The sequence below is a fragment of the Pipistrellus hanaki genome (genome assembly GCF_964339955.1).
Source record: "Pipistrellus hanaki genome assembly, chromosome: 14".
Taxonomy (NCBI): domain Eukaryota; kingdom Metazoa; phylum Chordata; class Mammalia; order Chiroptera; family Vespertilionidae; genus Pipistrellus; species Pipistrellus hanaki.
Window position 1 is genome coordinate 21,537,761 of NC_140516.1, and position 23,795 is coordinate 21,561,555.

The 23,795-nt window shown below is 36.5% G+C and overlaps 1 protein-coding gene and 1 pseudogene across 7 annotated transcripts in view; one reads left to right on the plus strand and one right to left on the minus strand.

Annotated features, from left to right (window-relative positions):
• The window catches only part of JMJD1C (jumonji domain containing 1C), a 207,745-nt gene that overhangs the window by 88,816 nt on the left and 95,134 nt on the right, over nt 1-23,795 (plus strand). The gene's annotated exons all lie outside the window — the stretch shown is intronic.
• Nucleotides 17,009-18,203, minus strand: LOC311632829 (BTB/POZ domain-containing protein KCTD9-like; annotated as a pseudogene). The gene has a single exon. The product of its transcript is annotated as a BTB/POZ domain-containing protein KCTD9-like (transcript).

Genomic DNA, 23,795 nt, shown 5'->3' on the forward strand with positions numbered 1-23,795 from the left:
TCAATGCATGTATGTGATACATGAAGCTTCTCTGCAATCTCACGTGTTGTACTGTGACAGTCCGAATTGATTATTGCTTTGATTAGGGCGTCATCAACTTCAACTGGACGACCAGAGCGTCTTTCATCTTTGAGTGAAAAATCACCAGAACGAAATTTGGCAAACCAATTTTGACACTGCCGTTCTTTTAAGGCTTCGTCACCATAAACAGCACATAACTTTTTATGAGCTTGTGATGCGTTTTTCCCTTGCGGAAATAAAAAAGCAAAATATGACGAAAATGTTCCTTTTGATTTTCCATTTTTCAACGAACGCCAAACAAAAACTACAAAACAGATCAAAAAACTTTTTTTACTGATTAACAGCTGAATAGCCAACTATCAAATAACAAAATGTGTTTTACATTTGTACTACGTCTGCAAACCTAAAAATTCAACTGAAGCCATATATGTGTGAAACCCGCAATTACTTAGTTGCCGACCCAATACATGCATAAATAAAGCTATTATATGTGTTATAGTAAAAGTCTAACAATCATCAATGGATCTATGAGATAGAAAAAGATTAATTTTGATGGGTGACATATGAAAAGTCATCGAAAAGCTGTTTGAACTAGGCCTTTGAAAGGATTGATTGAATTTTAATAAATGGATATGGGGAACTATCTTGAGCTAAATCAGAGAGAATAAACAAGAAAAAACAAAGGGTGTTTAAGAATGCATGATGTGTGCATAATTAGAGGAATGACATAGTAGAAAATTAGAAAGGGGAGTTAAACTGCAATGGGAAGAAGATTTGGACACCTTTCTATATGTAATACTAAAGTGATTTGAACAAGGGGAATAGTCCATTTGTTTTAGGGTCAGTTTGGAAGAGTCAGATTAAATGCCAGAAAGTCAATTAAGAAATAGAAAAGATCTGAAATAGTACAGTGGGAAAGGTCAGGGGAAAAAAGGCATGTAGATGTGTCAATTTTCTCTCTATAATATTTAAAGCCATGAGACTCTTGGACATTAAAGTGATAGACTTAATCTTGAGCCACATCCATGTTTAAGGGTTGAAAAGTGGGGCCAGCTGGGAAGATTGAAATTAAGTATTTAAAAAATCTAGTATTTTCAGTGAAGGGAGCAGTAAGTTTCTAAAAACAGTAATGTGAAATGCTTCTGAATTTTAGTAGGGTGAAGACTTAAAAAGAGACTAGAATTTATCAGTAAGTAGGCCATTACTGTGAGAAAACAAATTCAGGAGAATGCAGAAATAATAAGGTAGATTATGTTAGACTTTAAAATAATTTAGGCCCTATCTTAAGGATGGTGCATTGATTATGAAAAGTATTTTTCACTAAGGAGGAAACCAAATGTCATCTATGTTGTGTAGCACCTGAGAGCATGGTAGCATGCCCATAGTGGTAACTAAAAGAAACAGAAAAGGTCTTCTCTTAAGAATATGGCTCGGAAAGTAGTGATTGTTGTTTATCCACCCCTGTGGAGCAAAAGATGTTTAATTCTACAAATGCTTATTACCCAGATATTTGTTGATGATTTGATGGCTAGATGAATGAATATGATAGGGTGGCCAGGTTTCATTTTAGTTAAATGTTTGTTGGCAAGGAGACTATTTAATAAAAGGTTCTAAAATAACAATAGTAGAAGTGATTGTTCCTGTTTAGAAGGATTGTACTGTGTGACCATGCTAGAGGAAATACTTGGCTAGAATGGCAATGGATTATGGTTCTGAGAAAGATTAAGAGTGGTAGGTGGTCTTGTATCATGTTAATAATGAGGGGCTATGAAGTGGATTTGCATTGGAATATTTGTAAAATATTAGTATGATGTGATTACTTTGTCCTGTCTTAATTACTCCCACAGACCTTAAATAGATCCTAGTAGTAATCTAGTCTGTGGGAATGAATGCTAGGATGACTTTTAAACAATTCTTTGAATAGGAGTGGGGGACTTTTTTTCTGCCAAGGGCCATTTGGATATTTATATGACCATTCACAGGCCATACAAATTATCAACTTAAAAGTTAGTCTACTGTGTTTGGTCAAACATTTAATTAATCACTCCAATTGCCTTGGCAAGGCCAAACCAAAGATTTTGTGGGCCTTATAAAGTGGCCCGCAGGCTGGACATTCCCTGCCCCTGCTTTAAATCAAACCTGTGGAAGTGAAGTTATACAATACAAAACAAAACTGTTAAAAGATTAGTTCTTAAAGGGTCTTTATTATATGAAAAAGGGTAGTAAAAATACTGTAAAACTTATAATTCTGATCAGAATATTTTTACAAAAGAACTAATATTTGGAAATAATCTCACAGACGATAGTATTCTTTACTTTGTCAATATTGTTTTGTGTACTAAGTAACATAAACTTCTATAGCTAGCCCTCATTTATTCACTTTTGGATTCTTATTGCAAAATGAATTCCAGCTCTGACTATCAATATTTTTCTATAAATAAGCATCTTGAGAATTGTATGCATTAGAAATGAACAAGTCTTACTAGGTTATTTTGTTTGTATATTTCCAGTATAGAGCCTTTCCCTATAGGAAAATCTCAGGAGCTTTTTCTCGACCAGTTTTCAGTGTTTTCAGAAATTTACATAAGGTTTTGAAGTTTCCCAGTAGTATAATTCCTGCCTGTAGACCTTTATTAAGGGTATTTTCCCACTGTTGGCCTAAACTTGCTTTTACTGCTTCTTAGAACATTCATGTAATTCACATATTTTCAAAGTATTGTCTTGTTTATTATCTCTTTATTTGAAAACTGCATTGCGTATGTTTGATTTTTGTGCACCTGTCATGAATCTTTTAGCTATTTTTCTGTGACTTCATATTCATTTTTATTAATTTTTTTATGATGTAAGTAGCAATCATCTTAGACTTTTTGCTGTGTAATCATGTTTTTGAATAATGAATGATATTTCTAAAATGTGATATGATTTTATATCCATGTAATATTTTATTATAGTAAGTGCTAAAGATTCAGTCAGTATCTCACAAACTTTGTTATCAGTTGCAGTAATATTAACTGTAGAATTGGGAATTCGTAGTCTTTTGTGGAATTATCAATATATAAACTTAAACTATAAATGTGTAAATACTATCCATCAAATAGCACAATCACTAGTCATAAAAAGCAGGTCACTGCTCATTATTTTATTTTATAAGCCAGATCATTGCTGCCCTTGTTAAAAAAGGGAAGAAATATTCCCAAAGGTTTTTACTATTCAGTTATTTTTTGCTGTTTCAATTAACATTTTTTGCTTTGAATTTACATTCATGTTTTTGTTTCTTTAATTTAAATTATAAATATTATAATGTGCTTAGCAAAATGAATAATTAGACATAAATTGCTAGTTCTACAAGAGAGACCATTTTTAGTTTTCAGTATTGAAATTCTTACATGAATAAACTAAGTGAAAACTTTTTTACATGACAACCAAAAGAGTGAACTGAGGAGAAGTACAATGATTTAAACTTCAAAATAATTCAGAATTTTTGATGGCTAAGCTGAAATTTACTAGTTTTGTGTAGGAAGTTACTATGATAAAGTGGTCCCTTCCATATACACTAACTGGCACAGTCTCCCAGGGGCAGAGGCTGTGCTACAAAAAGATCCATAGGAAGCTTATTAAAATACTGGAATTACAGTGTTACTAAATCATTTTAAAAATTTATAACAACAAAGAAGGGGGAGGAGTTAAGGAAATGGGAAGACAGGCCACAGACTGAGAGAATATTTACAGAAGACATCTGAATAAAAACTGTTGTTCAAAATATATAAAGAATTCTTAAAACTCAATAGCAAAACAACTGATTAAAAAGCGGGCAAAAGACCTTGAACAGACATCTCATTAAAAATGACTTACATATGAAAAAATGTGTATAATGAAAAGATGTTCAACATCAGATGTCATTAGAGAACTGCAAATTTAAACAAAAAGATGCCACTATACACCTACTAGAATTGCAATCAAGCCAGAATCCCTTTGGGAACTGGCACCCCACCCCGCCTCCTACCGCACCCTCCTTCCCAGTTTCTTACTTATAAAAAAAACAAGATGAAGTTTCTTTTCCTTATTCACCTAAGTTAATTTTCTCAGATATAAATCAGGGTCTCCACTAGTTCCCCTTCTGTAATCATAGATAACATACTGTGTATACCTCGAGTTACTTTTACAGGAATATGAACCTCCTACCCTCTTCCCTACACATATTCACTTAAGATGTAAAACTGCTGACCTACAGTCACGTAAACCCTAAACTAGAGGGCGCCAGAGCATTGGTGACCAGAAATTTAAAAATATATCTAACTCCAGCTTTAACCAATCAGAAGATAACCAGAAACTGATCAAGCATTCAACAGCACTACCCCAATTTTACTCTTTAAAACCAAGTGCCAGTAAACAGTTGGGGAATTGGGGAATTGGGGCCTTTAAACAATAGCTTTCCCGTTCCCCTTACATAGCATTACCAGTAAAGCCACCCTAATTTCTCTGCTGCAAATTCTTGGTATTCAGTGTTTGGCTCTGCTATTGCTGGGTAGAAATCCTTTTTCTATTCAGCTACAGAGTGAAAAAAAAGTCCAAAACAACAACACCAAATACTGACGCGGATATGAAGCAACAGGAGCTCTCATTCATTTCTGGTGGAAACTCAGTGGTACAGCCACTTTGGAAGATAGTTTGGCAGTTTTTGACAAAACTGAACATATTTTTATCATACACTCCAGCAATTGTACTCCTTGGTATTTACCCAAATGAATTGAAAACTTTTTTTAAATACGAAAACCTACACATGGACATACACTGAGTGGCCAGATTTTTATGATCTCTGAACACATAATAATCTGGCCACTCAGTCTATACCCTATAAAATAAAAGACTAATATGTAATATGCAAATTGTCCCCTCGACCAGGAGTTTGATCAGCAGGCAGACTGGCCAACCACCCACGTCCCCTCCCCCTTACCAGGCTGGCCAGACCCCATCCATGCACGAATTCATGCACCGGGCCTCTAATACACACACACACACACACACACACACTCACACTGAGTTGCCAGATTATTATGCATTCAGAGATCATATAAATCTGGCCATTCAGCCGAAACTGGTTTGGCTCAGCAGTAGAGCATCGGTCTGTGGTTCCATTCCGTTCAAGGGCATGTACATTGGTTACGGGCACATCCCTGGTAGGGGGTGTGCAAGAGGCAGCTGGTCGATGTTTCTCTCTCATCAACATTTCTAGCTCTCTATCCCTCTCCCTTCCTCTCTGCAAGAAAAATCAATAAAATATATTTAAAAAAAAAAAATCTGGCCATTCAGTATATATACCAACTTTATTTGCAGTTACCAAAACTTGGAAGCAATCAAGAGTTTTTCAGTGGGAGAATGAATAAATAAACTATGGTACATCCAAACATTGGATTATTACTAAGCACCGAAAGAAATGAACTATAAAGCCATGAAAACACATAGAACCTTAAATGCATATTTTACTAAATGAAAAAAGCAGATCTGAAGAGGCCATATACTGTACAATTACAACTACATTGAATTAAAATCTAGCTATACATAACTTTTATATATTGACCACAGTTTATTTTCTGGTCACTGTTTCTTACATCTTTTAGGTCAGGAACTCTTTGAAAATCTGATAGAAACTATCAATAGCCCCTTTTCTAGGAAAAAAAAATGCTCACATTCATAATTTTTTATAAATAATTTCAAGGATTATATGGACTCCTTAAAGGCTTTGTTTGTTTGTTATTTGTTTCTTTGTTTTAAACCCAGGTTGAGATCCTTTGCTCTAGAACAGGATACATCAAGTTTTTTCTGTGTATTAAATTATAATTAAAAACTTTAGGCTAAATATTTCCAGTTCCTTTAACCAGTCCTAACATGACTTGATTACACACAGACCTTCACTGTTAAGATTACCTACTTTTATTTATATTCTAATGTCTATGATTTTCTGAATGGGTGCCTTCAGTTTTCATTTGAAGGGATCCTAATATATTGGGGCTGTTGCCTTATACTGAGTTTCTGTTTAGCTTTATTTTTATATCATCTAAAATTGCTGGGACAATATTTAAGACATTGTAGATTTTCCACTGAATAGTTGTAGAATGAATAAAACTTCCTAATCCTTTTTGCATCAAAAGTTGTCAAGCAAGTTTTACCACATATTATAGTAATGTGTTGCCTGTGAGGGATGGGGTAGGAGTGTGTGTTGCACCATATTTAAGTAAGTACTTTTTGACTTTTTGGAACCTGAACTGGATATTGAACATTTTTACTCTTGCTAAATTTCATTGGACAAGAGCATTTAGTTCTTTTGCTATCTGGAGAGATGCCAGGGAAAACAAAGTTAGTTTACTTTTACTTTCCTGTATATAATACTATGTATGCACAGTGGGTAGGTGCTTCATAAATGTTTGCTAACTAAATGAGTAATTAATGCCATGAACTTATAGTTTATAAAGTATGTACTTTGGAAGCTCGATTCACTACTAGTGAATGTTTTATGTGTTATATTTCAATGAGTAACTTGAATGTATTTTTCTAAAGATAAGCACCTTAAATTATAGCTTTATATATTCTTTCTAGATGTCAGCATAGGATACCTAAGCTTATTCTCCCATTCCCACACACAAAAAACAACAACAGTAAATTGCTATAATTGAAAAATCTGTAATATAAATTTCGGGCCTTCACCTCTTTGGGCCACAATCTTTTACCAACTCATTCTGAGTTCATAGTTCATGTGATCTGGGAAATTTTTGCTGCTTTAAAGGCAATTTTAATCAGCTTTGAAATCTTTTGTTGAATGATTAACCACACTTCTGGCTCTTTATGTCTTCTCTTGAAGAACTTCCTTTTTGTTTTTCCTCCTATAAGTAGAAAGTAGGGAACAACAATGATTGTAGTCTTTTCTTCCTTCCTTCCTTCCTTCCTTCCTTCCTTCCTTCCTTCCTTCCTTCCTTCCTTCCTTCCTTCCTTCCTTCCCCTCCCCTCCCCTCCCCTCCCCTCCCCTCCCCTCCCCTCCCTTCTCCTCCCTTCCCCTCCCCTCCCCTCCCCCTTCCTCCCCTCCCCCCCTTCCCCCCTCCCCCCTTCCCCCCTTCCCCCCTTCCTCCCTTCCTCCCTTACTTCCTTCCTTCTTTGTGTAATCCTAACCTGAGGATTTTTTTTCATTGCTTTTCGAAAAGAATGGAAAGGGAAGGAAGAAGGGCGGGAAGGAAGAAGGGGAGAGAAGAAGAGAGAGACAGACAGGAGAAACACACATCAACTGGTTGCCTCCTGAAGTGGGGCAGGGAGTGAGCCTGAAACGCAGGTGCTTGCCCTTGACCAGGAATTAAACCTGTGACTCTTCGGTGTGTGGGCCAATGCTTTAACTACTGAGACACTGGCCTGGGCTGGGATTCTTATCTTTTTTAAGCTTCAAGAGAAAACAATATCTTATATTGTTTTATATTTGGGCTGTGATCTTTCTTTCCACATAATCTAGGGAAGCACCACTGCCACTTTCTGAGATTGCTACATTACCCTCTTCATATTTTTAGGAAGTGAAAGCATCTTTAAATAGGTTTCTCTCTACATTATACGAAAGAGCTTATCCTCTGCTAGCACTAGATTATTTGAATTTGAAAATCCAGTGTGTGAAATTGATCTTTGCTACATGGTTCAGATATACCCACATTGTGAATGAGCAGCTTTCCAATTTAAGCTGTTGGTAAGCTATTTCAAAGTTCTGTGCTTTCTGAGAAGGTAGGAAGTTGAAGTAGCAAAGTGACAAGGAGACTCATCTGTTTAGAGAATGTCTGAGTCCTGGACTGGGGCACTCTCTCTGACATATAGTCACTCTAGGTCATGTGTTTTCAATTAAGATTCATGGTTCACAAAGCTGACTGAACCTCAGATTCAACTGACATATCATTTAAAACTAAGTATCCCGCCGAAACCGGTTTGGCTCAGTGGTAGAGCGTCGGTCTGAGGACTGAAGGGTCCCAGGTTCGATTCCGGTCAAGGGCATGTACATTGGTTGTGGGCACATCCCCGGTGGGGGGTGTGCAGGAGGCAGATGGTCGATGTTTCTCTCTCATCAACGTTTCTAGCTCTCTATCCCTCTCTCCTCCTCTCTGTAAAAAATCAATAAAATATATTTTTTAAAAATTAATAAAAAAAAAACAACTAAGTATTCCTAGGCCTGCCCTATGTGTAGGTCAGTCACATGAAGCCATCAGAGGAGACACAAGAGAGGCACATGAAGCCGAAACCGGTTTGGCTCAGTGGATAGAGCATTGGTCTGCGGACTGAAAGGTCCCAGGTTCGATTCCGGTCAAGGGCATATACATTGGCTGCGGACACATCCCAGTGGGGGGTGTTCAGGAGGCAGCTGATCGATGTCTCTCTCTCATCGATGTTTCTGGCTCTCTATCCCTCTCCCTTCCTCTCTGTAAAAAAAATCAATAAAATATATTAAAAAGAGAGAGAGAGAGAGAGAGAGAGAGAGGCACATGAAAACAAAGTTTATTATACTCATAAGTCCTTTAGAAATAGTCATTGCATGCCACAAGGAAGCAGGTTCGGCCAAGCAGGTCGAGAGCCAAGAGGCAGCACAAGGACATGTGGGCTTTGTTGGGGATTTGGTTGGAATAAACTAGAAAAGGAAGATGGGGTTTTATTGGTGCATTTGAATGCTACTAAGTTAAAGTCAGGGGAGAGCAGGAAGGAGAACTGTGGCAGAGGCCTACTTTCTTCACCTGGTCATATGGGCAAGCTGCTTACAGCCAACTTGTGGGCACGTTAAGAGAACAGGGAAAACATTTTTTTAAACGAATATTTAAAAAATATTTATTGACTTTTCATAGAGAGGAAGAGAGAGGAATAGATAGCTAGAAATATCAATCAGCTGCCTCTTGCACACCCCCTGCTGGGAATGTGCCTGCAACCAAAGTGCATGCCCTTGACCGGAATTGAACCTGGGACCCTTCAGTGCTCCTGTGGCTAGTAGTGGAGCTTTGACCCATAGACCAGGAGGTCGCTGTTCCGTTCCTAATCAGGGCAATGCCTGGGTTGCTAGCTTGTTCCTCAGTGGGGGGCATGTAGAAGGCAGCCAGCCAATCAGTGATTCTCATCATTGAAGTTTCTATCCCTGTCTCCCTCTCCCTTCCTCTCTCAAATCATTTGAAAAAATAATAATTATGCATGTCATGTTTTGGGAGCTACAGCTTTCATCAGATTGAGAGTTCCTCAACTCCCAAAAAGTTAAGAATAAGAACACTGTTACTGGTTCTTAAATTTTACAGTGCTTCAGAATTACATAAGGACTTGTTAAAATACAAATTACTAGGTCCCACCCCCAGAATCTGCATCAAGTAGTCTGGGGTGAAGCCTAAGAAATTGCATTTTTTTTTAGCCCTTGGTGTTGCTGATGCTTCTGGACGGGGGGCTAGCCTTTGATCTAGGATGTGGCTAACACAACTGTGTGCCATCAGCATCAAGTTTATATATATATATATATATATATATATATATATATATATATATATGTATGTATATATGTATGTATGTATGTATGTATGTATGTATGTATATGTATATGTATATGTATATGCACACACACACACACACACACACTTTTTTACAGAGAGGAAGGGAGAGAGATAGAGAGTTAGAAACATCAATGAGAGAGAAACATCGATCAGCTGCCTTCTGCACACCCCTGCTGGGGATGTGCCCACATCCAAGGTACATGCCCTTGACCGGAATCAAACCCGGGACCCTTCAGTCCTTAGGCCGATGCTCTATCCACTTTATCCACTAGCCAAATCTGTTATGGAGAGCATCAAGTTCTTGAAACAAAGTATATCTTTCAGGATTCTTCATCAATTATTATAGCCACATAATAAAGCATAACAAAGCTCAGTCTAGTTTATCACTGTAAAAGAATGGTAAAAAATCTCCCTTCTTCCTGGCAAAGGAAGTGGCCATGGAAAGTATACAAGCATTGTTAAATGACACATTGATAAACCTGTTTCATAAATAGTTGCTTCTATATGTAGCATTTCTTCCTATCAGAGTAGGAAAATGAATAGTCCCCCCCCCTTTTTTAATGTTTTTATTGATTTGAGAGAGAGAGATGAAGAGAGTGGGATGGAGAAATAGAAGCATCAATGAGAGAGATTGGCTGCCTCCTGCATGTCGCCTATTGGGGATTGAGCCCACAATCCAGGCATTTGAAACAGGGACCTCTCAATTCATGATTGATGCTTAACCACGGAGCTACACTGGCCAGGCTGTAACCACTTTTAGTGGTTTGATTTTTTTTTTACCTAAATATAACATAACTTTTAAAAATGCATATGTTTATTATTTTTTATTTTAGAGAGATAGCGGAAGGTAGAGGAAAGAGGGAGAGAAACACTGATTCGTTGTTCCACTTATTTATACATTCATTAGAGACCCAGTGCACGAAAATTTGTGCACAGGAGGATCCCACAGTCCGTCCTGCCCCCTCTCACAGTCTAGGAGCCCTCAGGGGTTGTCCTACTGATGCCTGAGGCCCACACCTCTTGGTGCTTTGTCTGCATGGATGTCCGCAAGACATCCACCTTAATTAGCATATTACCCTTTTATTAGTATAGATTGTCTGCTTCCTGTAGGTGCCTTGACCAAGATCATATCCACAACCTTGGCATATCAGGATGATGTTCTAACCATATGAACTACCTGGCCAGGACCCAAAATGTAATTTTAAAAAAATTAATATTCTGAACATGCTTTTTAAAAAATATTTTTATTCTTTTAGAGAGAGAGGAAGGGAGTGGGAGAGAAAGAGAAGCATCTGTGTGAGAGAGAAACATCAGTTGGCTGCCTCCTGCATGTCCCCTACTGGGGATTGAGCAGAAAGCTCATCGTGTGCCCTGACCAGGGAATCTAACTGGCAACCTTTCAGTGCTTGAGATGAAGCCCAACCAACTGAGCCACATTGGCCAGTGCTAAAATGTAACTTTTTAAGTGCTCATTTTTCCAAGGCCGAGTAAAATATAGCTCAAAGTTAATACAGTATAGTTTGACTTACATGTAACAGGAAGCAGGAAAGATGATTTTAAGGGCTCCTGAAATTAGGAAAATTTGTTCTATTTTAAAAAGCTCCTAAACAGGTGGTCAAATGCAGAGAAACATTTAGGTCCCAAAAGACAAAACAACTGTTTCAGGAGCTATAAAAACACTACTAAATCCACAGGAGTCTTAAAGTGTATTTGCCCAGACTACTTACAGGCTGGCTGAAACTTTGGAGGAAACTAAGACCCTGGGTGGAATCTTTATTAGCCTTGAAGAGTCTAATTGTCAAACCTTCCTCTCTCTAAAGAGATAAACTTAAGTAAGGCTTCTGGGTATCATTAATGGGCCTCAACTTTTTCCTTTCTCAGTTAACCTTGGAACTTTTGTTGCCTCATGCCTTTTAAAGGAAGTTGTCCTCCGTGAAACAGCAACTGACCTGAACTAAGCATAGAGGGGAGGGACTTTGATTAAAGGAAGTGTACTAAAATTAAATTAGTGGTTATTGACCTGAAAGTAGATTATGGGTATTCATTTTCTCTGTACACTTTTTAAATATAACTTTCAGTTGCCCTACAACTTATTAGAAGGGAAGGAATGTTTATTTAAATGAATAATAATTTATAAGTGAAATAAAACACTGCAGTGTGATGTAAAGTTTTCTTTTCCATTGTACTCCTTTTACTTGGTGCAGCAGTACTTTGATATTTCATACCTGCCAAAATATTTGTATAAATTGTCAATACACAAAGAAAACTATGGTTGTCAGTACCTTACTATATATATTTTGAATTTAAATACTACTTAGCACATGTGATCACTGTCACCTAAAATGTATTAATTCTTACAAATGTATTATTTCTTCAAAATAGCTACTGTATCATACTTAATGGAAATTGTAAATTCCCTTTTTCATTTCTTTTAGAAAATCAAGCAAGAATTTATTAACTGCAACAAAAACTTATTTAGGGCAGTAAAACAAGGAAAGGCGTAGAAGAAGCAACAAGAGAGCTTAGGCTGGGCTGCTTTGACTCACTGGGAAAGGGGGGGAAAGGCGACCTTGGAAACAGGTTCAGGGGTTAGCCTGGATGAGCTTCTGCTGCCAATTGCTCCTCTGGTCACAAGTCTCATGGGGTCCCTTAGATGTTAGGGGATACAAACCTGGGGGGAAGAAGAGGGAAAAGGAAATGCAAGGATGTGCTCCCTGGAGGGAGAACTGTGAATCCCCCTTTTTAAATTGAAACATTCCAGCTTCCAGATTATTGCTGACATCATCAGAGTTTTTGACAAACAAGGAGGTAATGGGGAAATAATTGTAGAGCCTTGTTGACTTGTAGAGCTGTGGTGCACAAGAAACAGATGTTTGCCAGACAGAAATTAACAAAACCAGTAAAGAAATAGGAGATTTGATTCAACTTTACAAAACTATAAACAGTGAAATTATTAAGGAAAATTGGAAAAGAGATTTTTTAAATTAGTTTTAGAACAAAAAAGGCCAAGAAAACATTCATATGCAAACAAGGGCATATGCTCTATTCTCTAAGGATGGTATGGTTGACAGGTCCTTAGTCTGTAAGACATTTTATCTTAGCTTAACTTTTTATTTTGTGATTTTTTAAAATTATCATTTCAACACATGCCTTTAATTATGATTGGGTTGATATAATCTATATATAAAAGCCTAATATGCAAATTGTCCATGCAGGAGTTCAACCAGGAGACTGATCACTCTCTATCACATGCGCTGACCACCAGGGGGTGGCATGGAAAGAAGAAAGGCCTTGGCCAGCAGTCAGAAGGCCCTGATAGGCCCTGATTGCTGGCCAGGTCTAGGAACCCTGCCCATGTATGCATTTCAGGCAACTCGTTATGTAATATTTTTTATTCCCACAAAATTACATTGTTTTTTCATCAGAAGATATAATCTGTGGATTATAGTAATCCCATGCTACAGAAGTCTCCCATGTAGTTTTATTTCTGCTGAACTATATAGGCCTTGGTTAATTTACTCTGAGATGGGAGATAACATGTTTTATTTCTAATTCTTCCACCTTATGTGAATAATACATGAACATTCAGCAGTACTTTTTTTTACGCTTTTGTATATGCAAAAGTAGTAGCAGTGTTGATGAAAAATTTGGTTTAAACTTGCTTCACTTTGCCATTAAACTTGAAGCGGCTTAAAGAAAGCTGTATTATAATTGAATAAATTATAGAGTCTTTATTCAATTCAATAAATTGAATAAAAGAAAGAGTCTTATAATTGAAAAGAATCTTTAATATTTTATAAATTACCCCTTGCTAACAGGAGAATTGGAATCCTTCAATGACAGACTTGTCAAGTTAGTTTTCATTGAGATTCTTCTGAATAGTTTCTAGTTATTGGAAGCTGAAAGCTCACTATTTTGTGAATAACTGCTTGTTTTGGTAGTGTTTATTAGAAATGTTGTTTCTTCTTTGTGTGAAGCTAGAATTGGCGTTCTTAGAAATTTTTCTTATGCGGCTCTACCTTTTCAATTTTCCAAACCTTTTAAATAATCCTAATAAAAGAATAATATGCAAATTAACCATCATTCCACCACACCCACAAGCCACGCCCACCAGCCAGTCAGGAGCGAGTTTGCAAATTAACACCAATCAAGATGGCTGTGGAAACTGAGAGAGCCAGAGAGAGGCATGGGTTTCCCCAGTGATGGAGGAAGCCAAGCTTTCCGCACACCCTGGCCGGCCCAGGCCTCCACTTAAGGCTACAAAGTTTCAATTATAGAAGATAAATCCCAACAGAAATGGCTGCCCCAAGAAGCAAACAGGAGGCTTGGCTTCACTCCAGGCTACAAAGTTTCAATTGCAGAAGATAGATAAATCCCAGATACCAGGACCTCTGCTTGGGTCGCCTGGGGGAGTGGCCAGCCTGCAAATCACCACAGGCCCCTTGCTCAGGTCACCCCATGCCCCAAGGGAACCCCCACCCTGATCTGGGACACCCTTCAGGGAAAACGAGTCGATTCCCACCCGTGCACCAGGCCTCTAGCCTATCTAATAAAAGTAATATGCAAATTGACTATCACTTCAACACACAAGATGGCTGCCCTCATGTGGACACAAGATGGCCAGCAGGGTAGGGCAGTTGGTTGAGACTAGGCCTGCAAGGAAGGGCAGTTGTGGGCGATTAGGCCAGCAGGGGATGGAAGTTGGGAGGGACCAGGCCTTCAGGGGGAGGGCAGTTAGGGGTAACCAGGCCAGCAGGGGAGGGCAGTTAGGGGCAAACACACTGGCAGGGGAGTGGTTAAGTTGTGATCAGGCTGGTAGGCAGGTGAGCAGTTGGGAGTCAGCAGTCCTGGATTGTGAGAGGGATCCCAGATTGGAGAGAGTGAAGGCTGGGTTGAGGGACACCCCTCTCCCATGCACGAATTTCTTGCACTGGGCCTCTAGTATAGTACATAATTATTGTTTGTCCTCCTCCTCATCTCCAGGCAAGACATATCTATTTCTTCTAATGATCCTAGTATTTCATGATTTTTACATTTCTTTGACACACCTTAGTTTATAATTGTTTCTCTTATATTCTGATGTCCCAAATTGAACAAGTCATTCGGAGATGGTATAAACAATGCAGAATATGAAGGGACTATTATTACTCCCATGGTCTTAGCACTTTGTGTCAAAAATTTACCCCCACTTTTTAATATATAGGTTGTATTGATTTTGTGTCTTTGAGATTCTTTCGCATGGTTTTCTAGGGAGCTGGATCTTCATTATATTCTACTACCGTTTTCCCGAAAATAAGACAGTGTCTCATATTAATATTTTCTCCCAAAGTTGCGCTAGGTCTTATTTTCAGGGGATGTCTTATCTTTCCATGCACTAGGTCTTATTTTTGGGGGATGTCTTATTTTCGGGGAAACACGGTGTGATTTTTTTAAACCTAAAAATTGGATCTAACTTTTTCACTGTTAACGTTGGGGGTTAATCCTTATCCCAGCTTTTCTTGATCACTTAAAAATGTAGTTCTTCATTATATTTTATGATATATTTCAGAATTATTTTGTCATTAGTTGTCATATAAAGACAGCCTTCAAGTCATAGTATGTAAGAACAAAGATGAAAAGATAGCATATTATAAGTTAAAAACAATACAATTATTCAGTACTCTTTATCAGGTACAAATGCATCAAGAACTGTCATCCAGCCCATAGTTCATTGACTTACATACCACAGGTTGTCTTGATAAAAGTAACCTTCCCCGCCCCCCAACATTTCACATTGTTTATTAGTGCAGTATACATTGGACCCGAACTATGCAGTTTCTAAGACTATCATGTTTCCTCTTTCAGACTCTTTTGCACTTTTAGGTTATGTCTACAAGAGGTACCCTTAAGTAACTGAACCACATTTTCTATAGTTGTTGAAAATATACTACAGAGTGAAATGGTTTAAATATAACTTAGGCACATATTGATTATGAAAATAGTTAACTTTCAGTACAGTACTTCTCTGGTAAAAATAAAAATTCATTTCTGAAGTTGCTTTCCTTTACCTGTAAAGGCCTTATCTCCTCCCACTATGCATATAACCTTCACTGTAAGGAAAGCTTTACATATGTATATATAGAATAAGCTATGTAAATATTCAAGACATGTCATCCTCCAAAAAAATACAAAGTGGGTTTTAATAATTCATTGCTTAATTCAGAATCCATTTAAGGCAGATGTAAAGACACCGTTTATTGGTGAGGAAGTACAGGCCTCTTCTCTGCTTCTGTAGAGAGATAATGACTCAAGAAAATGAGGCTAAAATTATTAAAACAAAACCAAACCAGAAAATAAAAGTTAAAGAACCACGAGTGCTGAGTGACTGGTATTACATTTTGGACCAGCCAAATATTTTTATTTTTAAGTTTTTCGGTGGCTATAATTAAATAGTTTAAAATCTCTTATTCTCCACTGTAGAGTTTTAGCTGCAATCTATTGTGTAGCTATCTAAAAGATGACTTTGCAATACCCATTCATATTTTGCAGGGTTGATTACAGTTGATTGAGACTTAGTATCTAGTTCTAAGCTGGCCCTGATTAAACTATTTGGTCACTGAATTAAATATTAGTAACACCTTGGTTTTTTGGTTTTGAAGTATCTTCCTATGCTTGTTTTGACTGTTCAGGAGGAAACTAGGCTGATTGTGTAAATAAAAAAATTGCCTGGTCTGCATTGAGTGGAACTTGCTTAGAATGAAATTCTGAGGAGTGTTCCTTTAAAAGTTGTTGCTATAGGTTGTTACTATAGAGTTCCACTGTAGCTTCAGCTGACAATGATGTCTTTCTTTCAACTCTTGTCTCAACCAGTAAGAACGGAGGATTTCTTTAATTCAGCTACTATTTTGTTCTAAAAAAATAACCATTATTAAAATGAACCTGAAAAGAGAGCCTTTGGGAGTCTGATCTCACCATATTCACATGGTGTGACATGTAAAGGGAGGCAGCCCGAAAGCTTTTTATAACCTGAACAACCTCTTGAAATTTTAAGTTTAACAACTTAAATATCCATATGCATCTATAGACTCAATAAATACAATTTAATATGTTGTGCTTCTCATAAAAGAAAATCCTCAAATGCATTTCAAATCAAGATGGTAATTCCATATCATGCCTATTTAAAGCAAACATGATAGATACCATTCCTGGTCATAAAGCCAGGCAAACCCCCCACTCCACTCTAAAGGCAGCAGTCTAATTGGCTTCCCTATAGCTGGTAAATGAGTGCTTCTCTGTTAAAACCAGAATGTGGGGAAAAGCCACTTTTTTCCTTATGTACCACTTAGAACAAGCATAATCCTCTAAATGGTTTTGTCTTTTTGTGTTTTTCTTCTAGACAACTGAGTGGAGAAATAAAAGTGATAAGGAAAACATTTTCATCTTGAGTATCTTTCTCCAGCCCTAAAGTCTCATCTGACACTTTGTGTCACATGGAGTGGTGTCAGCATCTCTTCAAATATAGCTCCCTTAACGTTAGAACCTCTCAGGTTGGCTTCCTGAAGGTCATACCCAGACAGGTCTAAGTTCTCTAAATCACTTTCTGCCAGAGTTGCTCCTCTAAGGTTACAATTCTTCAACTTTGCATTTTTTAAGGTAGCGACTCTCAGGTTAATGCCTGTCATTTGACTTCCTTCCATATCCACACCTTTTAGATTAGCACCTTCTAAATTGGTTTTAAGACCAGAAGAACCTTCAAAATTACACAGTTTCAGGATGTGCCTTCTGCATTAGATTAGAGCATCTTGACTCCCTGGAGATTTGCACAGTCAAGCACTGATCCAGAGAGATCAGCTCTTTCAAGATTTGCACAGCGGAGATTTGCATGTGCAAGATTGCAGCAGCTGAAATTGGCCATCTTGAAGTTAATGTATCGAAGGTCCAAATAAGAAAGATCATCACCACTAAAGTCTAAACCCTGGCAACACAATTCTGATTTGGTTGGAGTGGCTAGGAGAAATCAGACAAATTCCTTTTGTGATATTGGTGAATGATCCTCTGGTGGATGAGAATTCTTTATTGCCCCTTCTAGGTATTCAATCAGTGAGTCAATACCAAAAAATCTGGCTGCTTCCAACACCCCCAGTAAATTAATGCCAACATTTACAATGAGTTGTCCATGATGCAAGTAGTTCAAAATTGGTTCAAAGTACTCAGGACTTTGGTCAGTTAAGAAAGCTCCTCCATGATCTTGCTTATTACCCCAGACACCTTTGTCCTTAAACATGTGGGCCAGCATACTGTCGGGTTCTTTGTTCACTAAAGTGCTCTGTGTAGTTGTAAAGTACCGCCCTCCAACATTTAATGTAAGCCAGTCTGTATGAGATCCTGACAACCCTTCAGGTAGTTGAGAATCTGCCTGAGGATCAATGAATGGCTCTCCTTCACACACAAACAAAACATTATCATCCTTCATCAAAGCAATGTCATCAATCAGTCTACCTTTCCCATTATACACACTAGTGGCTTTTATGCCAAGTTTACTGCTGGCCACAGAGAGTAAATTAGATAAAGTTCCATATACAGTGACCACAGGAATCAGCACCTGTGGCTGTTACCCCTCCCTTTGCTCGCTCAACTCATGGAGCTGCCATTGTAGCTGGCTGATTGAGAACCACTCTAAAAGTAACCTTTTATCTTTAGTTAGTTAGTTAGTTTTAAATTTATTTTTAATTACAGTTTACATTCAGTACTACTTCATTAGTTTCAGGTGTCAGGCATAGTGGCTAGACAATCATTTACTTTACAAAGTGTTGCCCACAATATTTCCAGTACCAATCTGGCACCATACATAGTAATTACAATATTATTGCCTATGTTCCCTATGCTGTACTTTATATCCCTGTGACTATTTTGTAACTATCAACCTATACTTCTTAATCTCTTTATCTTTTTCACCCAGTCCTCCACTCCTCACACCTCTGGCAAACATCAGTCTATTCTCTTTGAGCCTCTTTCTGTTTTGTTGTTTATTTTGTTCTTTAGACTCCACATATGAGTGAAATCAAATGGTATTTGTCTTTCTCTGATGGTCTTATTTCACTTAGCATAATACGCATCAGGTCCATCCATCCATGCTGTTGCAGATAGGAAGATTTCCTTCTTCTTTATGGCTGAGTAATATTCCATTGTGTACATGTACTACCTCTTTTTTATCCACTGTTAATGTGCATTTGGGTTGCTTCTATATCTTGGGTAATGTAAATAATGCTACAATGAACATAATGGTACATGCATTCTTTAAAACAAATGTTTTAGAATTCTCCAGATATATACTCAGAAATGGAATTGTTGGATCATAAGGCAGTTACATTTTTAATTTTTGGAGGAACCTCCATACTGTTTTTCATAGTTGCTGCACCAATCTGCAATCCCACCAACAGAGCACTGCAGTTGCCTTTTCTCCATATCCTTGCCAACACTTGTTGTTTATTGATGATAGCCATTCTTATAAATATAAGGTGATGTCTCATTGTGTCTTAATTTGCATTTCTTTGATGATTAGTTATGTTAAGGCATAATTTCATGTTTACATTGCTCATCTTTATGTCCTCTTTGTAGAATAGTCTATTCAGGTTCTCTGCCCATATTTTAGGTGGATTTTTTTAATGGTATTGTGTTATATGAGTTATTCAGAGATTTGAATATTAACCCCTTTTCGGATGTATTATTGGCAAATATGTTCTTCCAGTGAGTGTGTTGTCTTCTTTATTTGCTTTGCTGTGTAAAAACTGTTTAGTTTTGATGTAGTTCAATCTGTTTATTTTTTCTTTTGTTTCTCCTGTCCAAAGAGATAAATCAAAAGAATATCGCCAAGAGAAAAGTCTGAGATTTTACTGCCTATGTTTTCTTTTAGGGTTTTTATGGTTCCCAGACTTACATTTAAGTCTTTAATCCATCTTGAGTTTATTCTTGAATATGGTATAGGAAGGTGTTTTAATTTATGTTTTTATGTATCTGTCCCATTTTTCCAACATCATTTATTGAATAGACTCTTTTACACCATTGTGTGTTTTTTACCTCCTTTGTCAAATATTAGTTTGGTTTAGTATTATTTCTGGGCTCTCTATTCTGTTCCATTAATCGATATGTTTTTTGCCAGTACAATGCTGGGGTTTTGTTTGTTTTATTTTTTTGTTTGTTTGTTCTGAGTTTTTTACAGAGAGGAAGAGAGAGGGATAGAAAGCTAGAAACAGCCAGGACCGGTTTGGCTCAATGGATAGAGCGTCGGCTTGGGGACTGAAAGGTCCCGGGTTTCAAGGGCATGTACCTTGGTTGCAGGCATATCCCCAGTAGGGGGTGTGCAAGAGGCAGCTGATCGATGACTCTCTCATCGATGTTTCTAACTCTCTCTCTCTCCCACTTCCTCTCTGTATAAAATCAATAAAATATATTTTAAAAAAAAAAAAAAGAAAAGAAAGAAAGCTAGAAATATCAATGAGAGAGAAACATCAATCAGCTGCCTCTTGAGCCAAACTAGCTAGGGCTTATTTGTTGTTTATTAATTCTAGCATTCTTTTCCATAGGAACAACTAAAATCTACTTTGTCCCATCCTGTATTTTGCTCTTAGTAATCACTATTGTTTTTATGATTCTAATCATCCATTTCAGATTTTGTTTTGAACTCAAGTTTATTAGGTGTAGTTTGTAACTTGCCCCTTTTCTGCTTTATAAATATTAATAGATGCCTATCTCTAATATGTTGTTAATGACATGGTATTTTTTTTTTTAAAGACTACCAGTAATGGCTCTGAGTTTATATCAATTTAATACTCTAACCTGTAACTTATTTAAGCCATCTAAACTTGATTTTTAGTTCTTTAATATAAGTATGAAGATTTTCTTACTATTTTTTGTAATATTAGGGGAAGTAAAAATGTCCTTAAATATCCAACACTAGAAAATACGTAATTAAACTTAATGCACATTTACTTGATAAAGTATTTATTTACTTTTTTAAAAACCTGAAATATATTTTTTAAATATATTTTATTGATTTTTTACAGAGAGGAAGGGAAAGGGAGAAAGAGTTAGATTAGAGAGAAACATTGTGCCCCTGCACACCCCCTACTGGGATGTGCCCATAACCAAGGTACATTCCCTTGACTGGAATCGAACCTGGGAGCTTTCAATCCACAGGCTGACTCTCTATCAACTGAGCCAAACCGGTTAGGGCTAAAGTATTTATTAAGTAGCTGTTTGAAATGATGGCAATGTAATAATATGATAAAAAGCACCAAGTAAAATGAGTGATTTAAGTTGAATCACTTGGTAACAAATATACTTTTGAAAACAAGCTGAAAGTGCAATGAATGACATGGTTAACTGCTTGACTTCTTGGTTAAAACTATGGGATTCTTTTGACTCATTTTGTTTTTCAAATCATATTTAATACACTTTTATTATTTATAAGGGAAACTAATTCTGGTTTTTCTTTTTTTTTCTTTTTTTTAAACAAAAAAGGCTTCTCTACCTGTCCTTTATGGTTTAGTATATTTTTAATCTTTAGTTTACCCTTCACATATTAAAAATATTTTTTCTTGCCCTAATCAGTTTGGCTCAGTGGATAGAGCGTTGGCCTGTGGACTCAAGGGTTCCGGTGAAGGGCATGCACCTTGGTTGTGGGCACATACCCCAGTGGGGAGTGTGTAGGAGGCAGCTGATCGATGTTTCTCACTCTCTATCCCTCTCCCTTACTCTCTGAAAAAAATCAATAAAATATATTAAAATTTTTTCTTGAAAAAAAACAAGAACAAAATAGGAATTAAATAAACTTTTCTTTTAACTATTAGTGTTTTACCATCTTTCCATGTGTTCTTTTTCTGAACATAACTTCTAAAACATTTTTATTTGAAACATAAAAAAACAAAACAAAAAATCTTTACTCAAGTTGCTTTCTTTTCCTAATTCTGCTTATTTTTTTCTTTCTGAAAGGTGACATAACTGTCAGTAAAGCATATTAAAAATATATAAATTTATTATGTTCTACCACTTTTCCTTGTTAATCTATAATTTTGCAGTTTCTTTTAGACTGGTTTCATTTTCCTCCATTTTAAGTTCAAAGTTTAAAGTTTTATTCAGCAGATGGCAAAATACTTTGCTCTTTGTCACTTCATGCCAATAAGCATGAAAACAATACAGTTTTTTGACACTATTTTACAATGTAAAAATCATTCAACTATGAATTAGGAAATCCAGGTTCTAGGACCAAAGCTTCTATAAAGAAAAATTTTTGACAAGAAGTCACAGTCTCTGAGTGTTCATATATTCATCTGTAAAAATTAGACTACTAATCCGTGAAGTTCCATTTCCATTTTTAACAGCCTGATTTTCTTTTCAACATTTTTATTTACTTATTTCTTAAGAGAGAGAGAGGAAGGGAGAGGGGCAGAGAGAAACATTGATGTGAGGGAAGAGCATCTATCAGATGCTTCCTGTATGCTGACCACCAGGGCATTGAGATCACAATCCAGGTAAATGCCCTGACTAGGAATGGAACTAGCAACTTTCTGGTGCATGGGACAATGACCAACTGAGCCATATCAGCTAGGGCTGACCTGTTTTTCTTTTCCTTCTTTTCAAACTTTTTCCTCATTTTTTTTTTCTTCCTCTGATTTGAAAACACCTTTTACCTTCCACTAAATTTCCATGCTCATGTGATGCTATATTTTAAGACTTTCTAAATTGTACATTGATGACTGTTAATTTATACTACAAGTTCACACAAGGTTTATAAGTAATTGGAACATTGAAATATATTGTAGTATTTGTTAGGGCTAGTTTCTTATCATTTATTTATTTTTCCTTCCTTCCTAGAACACTCCTGATTATATTTGCTTTTTCATGAAGTTGATTTGTCTGGTTCCAAAATGTTTTTGGAATTCTTTATCAAAGTTATATTAAAGTTATGGAATAATTTGTAGGAAAATTACATATTTATTATTGACAGAGGTTTAAAGGAAAAATATTAAGTAATCAGAATATTACATATGAGTAAGGGAAACAAAGTAAATCACAAAGCATGATTATTATATTAATGAATTTTGAGATATCTACTTCTGAAGTAGTGATACTTCAGTGTTTTGAAAGAATTAAATAACTCACATAAGTTGTTTAAGCATTTAATTCTAGTTATGTTTGGTTTTATGTGCTAACAGGATATAAATATTACTATGTCCTAGTAAGTTGGGAGACCATTAAATTTCAGATCTCAAAACACAGTTTTTAATTATTAATTTATTTGTACACAGGAAATATGGTTATCTTAGCCGCACACATCTGCAAAGTTGTAGAAAGAAAAGTGAGTAAAACCTCATAATATTGGGAGGAAAGAAGGACTAATCAGGGAGATTCTGAAAGTGAAGTCAAAGAGATGATAAACTCTGGGAACTATTCTAGAGTTAGAATATGTCCTGTATTAGTATTCAGAAAGTCTAGAATGAAAAAATAAAGGACACTGGGGTCAGCCATCATGCTTATTGGAAAATATAGTGACTATTTCCATAGAAAGTATTACGTTCTCATAGTCTCAGCATTGATTTTTTTTTTTTTTTTTTAGCTAAACTTATGTCATTAAAATCAATGACATATCTGCAAAGTTAAAAAAAAAAAAAAGGACACATTGTTTTGCACTCCCCTCCTCTGATGCCTGAGGCAGTTTTCAAGGATATAGTGAAGAAATTAAAGGAGCCCTAGTTCTTCATGTATTACTTGAATACATTAACCGGATTGTAACTTTTTATTTCTTTGATATTTCTATATGTCTGTTTCCTTCTAAAAGTCTGTAAAGCATGCTAGGGTAGGAACTTAGTTGTGTTTTCCTCACCATTGTGTCCTCAGGGCCAAGCAGTGTCCTGCACATATAAAACATTTGATACATATTGGTTGATGTGGTTGTGCTCTGTGCTTTAGGGATGTGTAAAGAGTTCTTAAAATCAGTAAGGTTAATTCCTATCATTGTTATAGAGCTCATAGACTGTGGAAGATGTGAAACTGTGGTATACAACCTTGGTAGTACCTGGAAGATCTTCAGGTATTCATTAATGTGAAGAAGTTAATCCTTTGTATATTACCATGATTCAGGAGTTACACGTTTGATTAAATATTTTTATAGATTTCTAGTACAACATGGCATATTGAAAAATGGCATAGATTTCTAGTACAGTATGGCATATTAAATATTTTCCTAAATCTAATTTA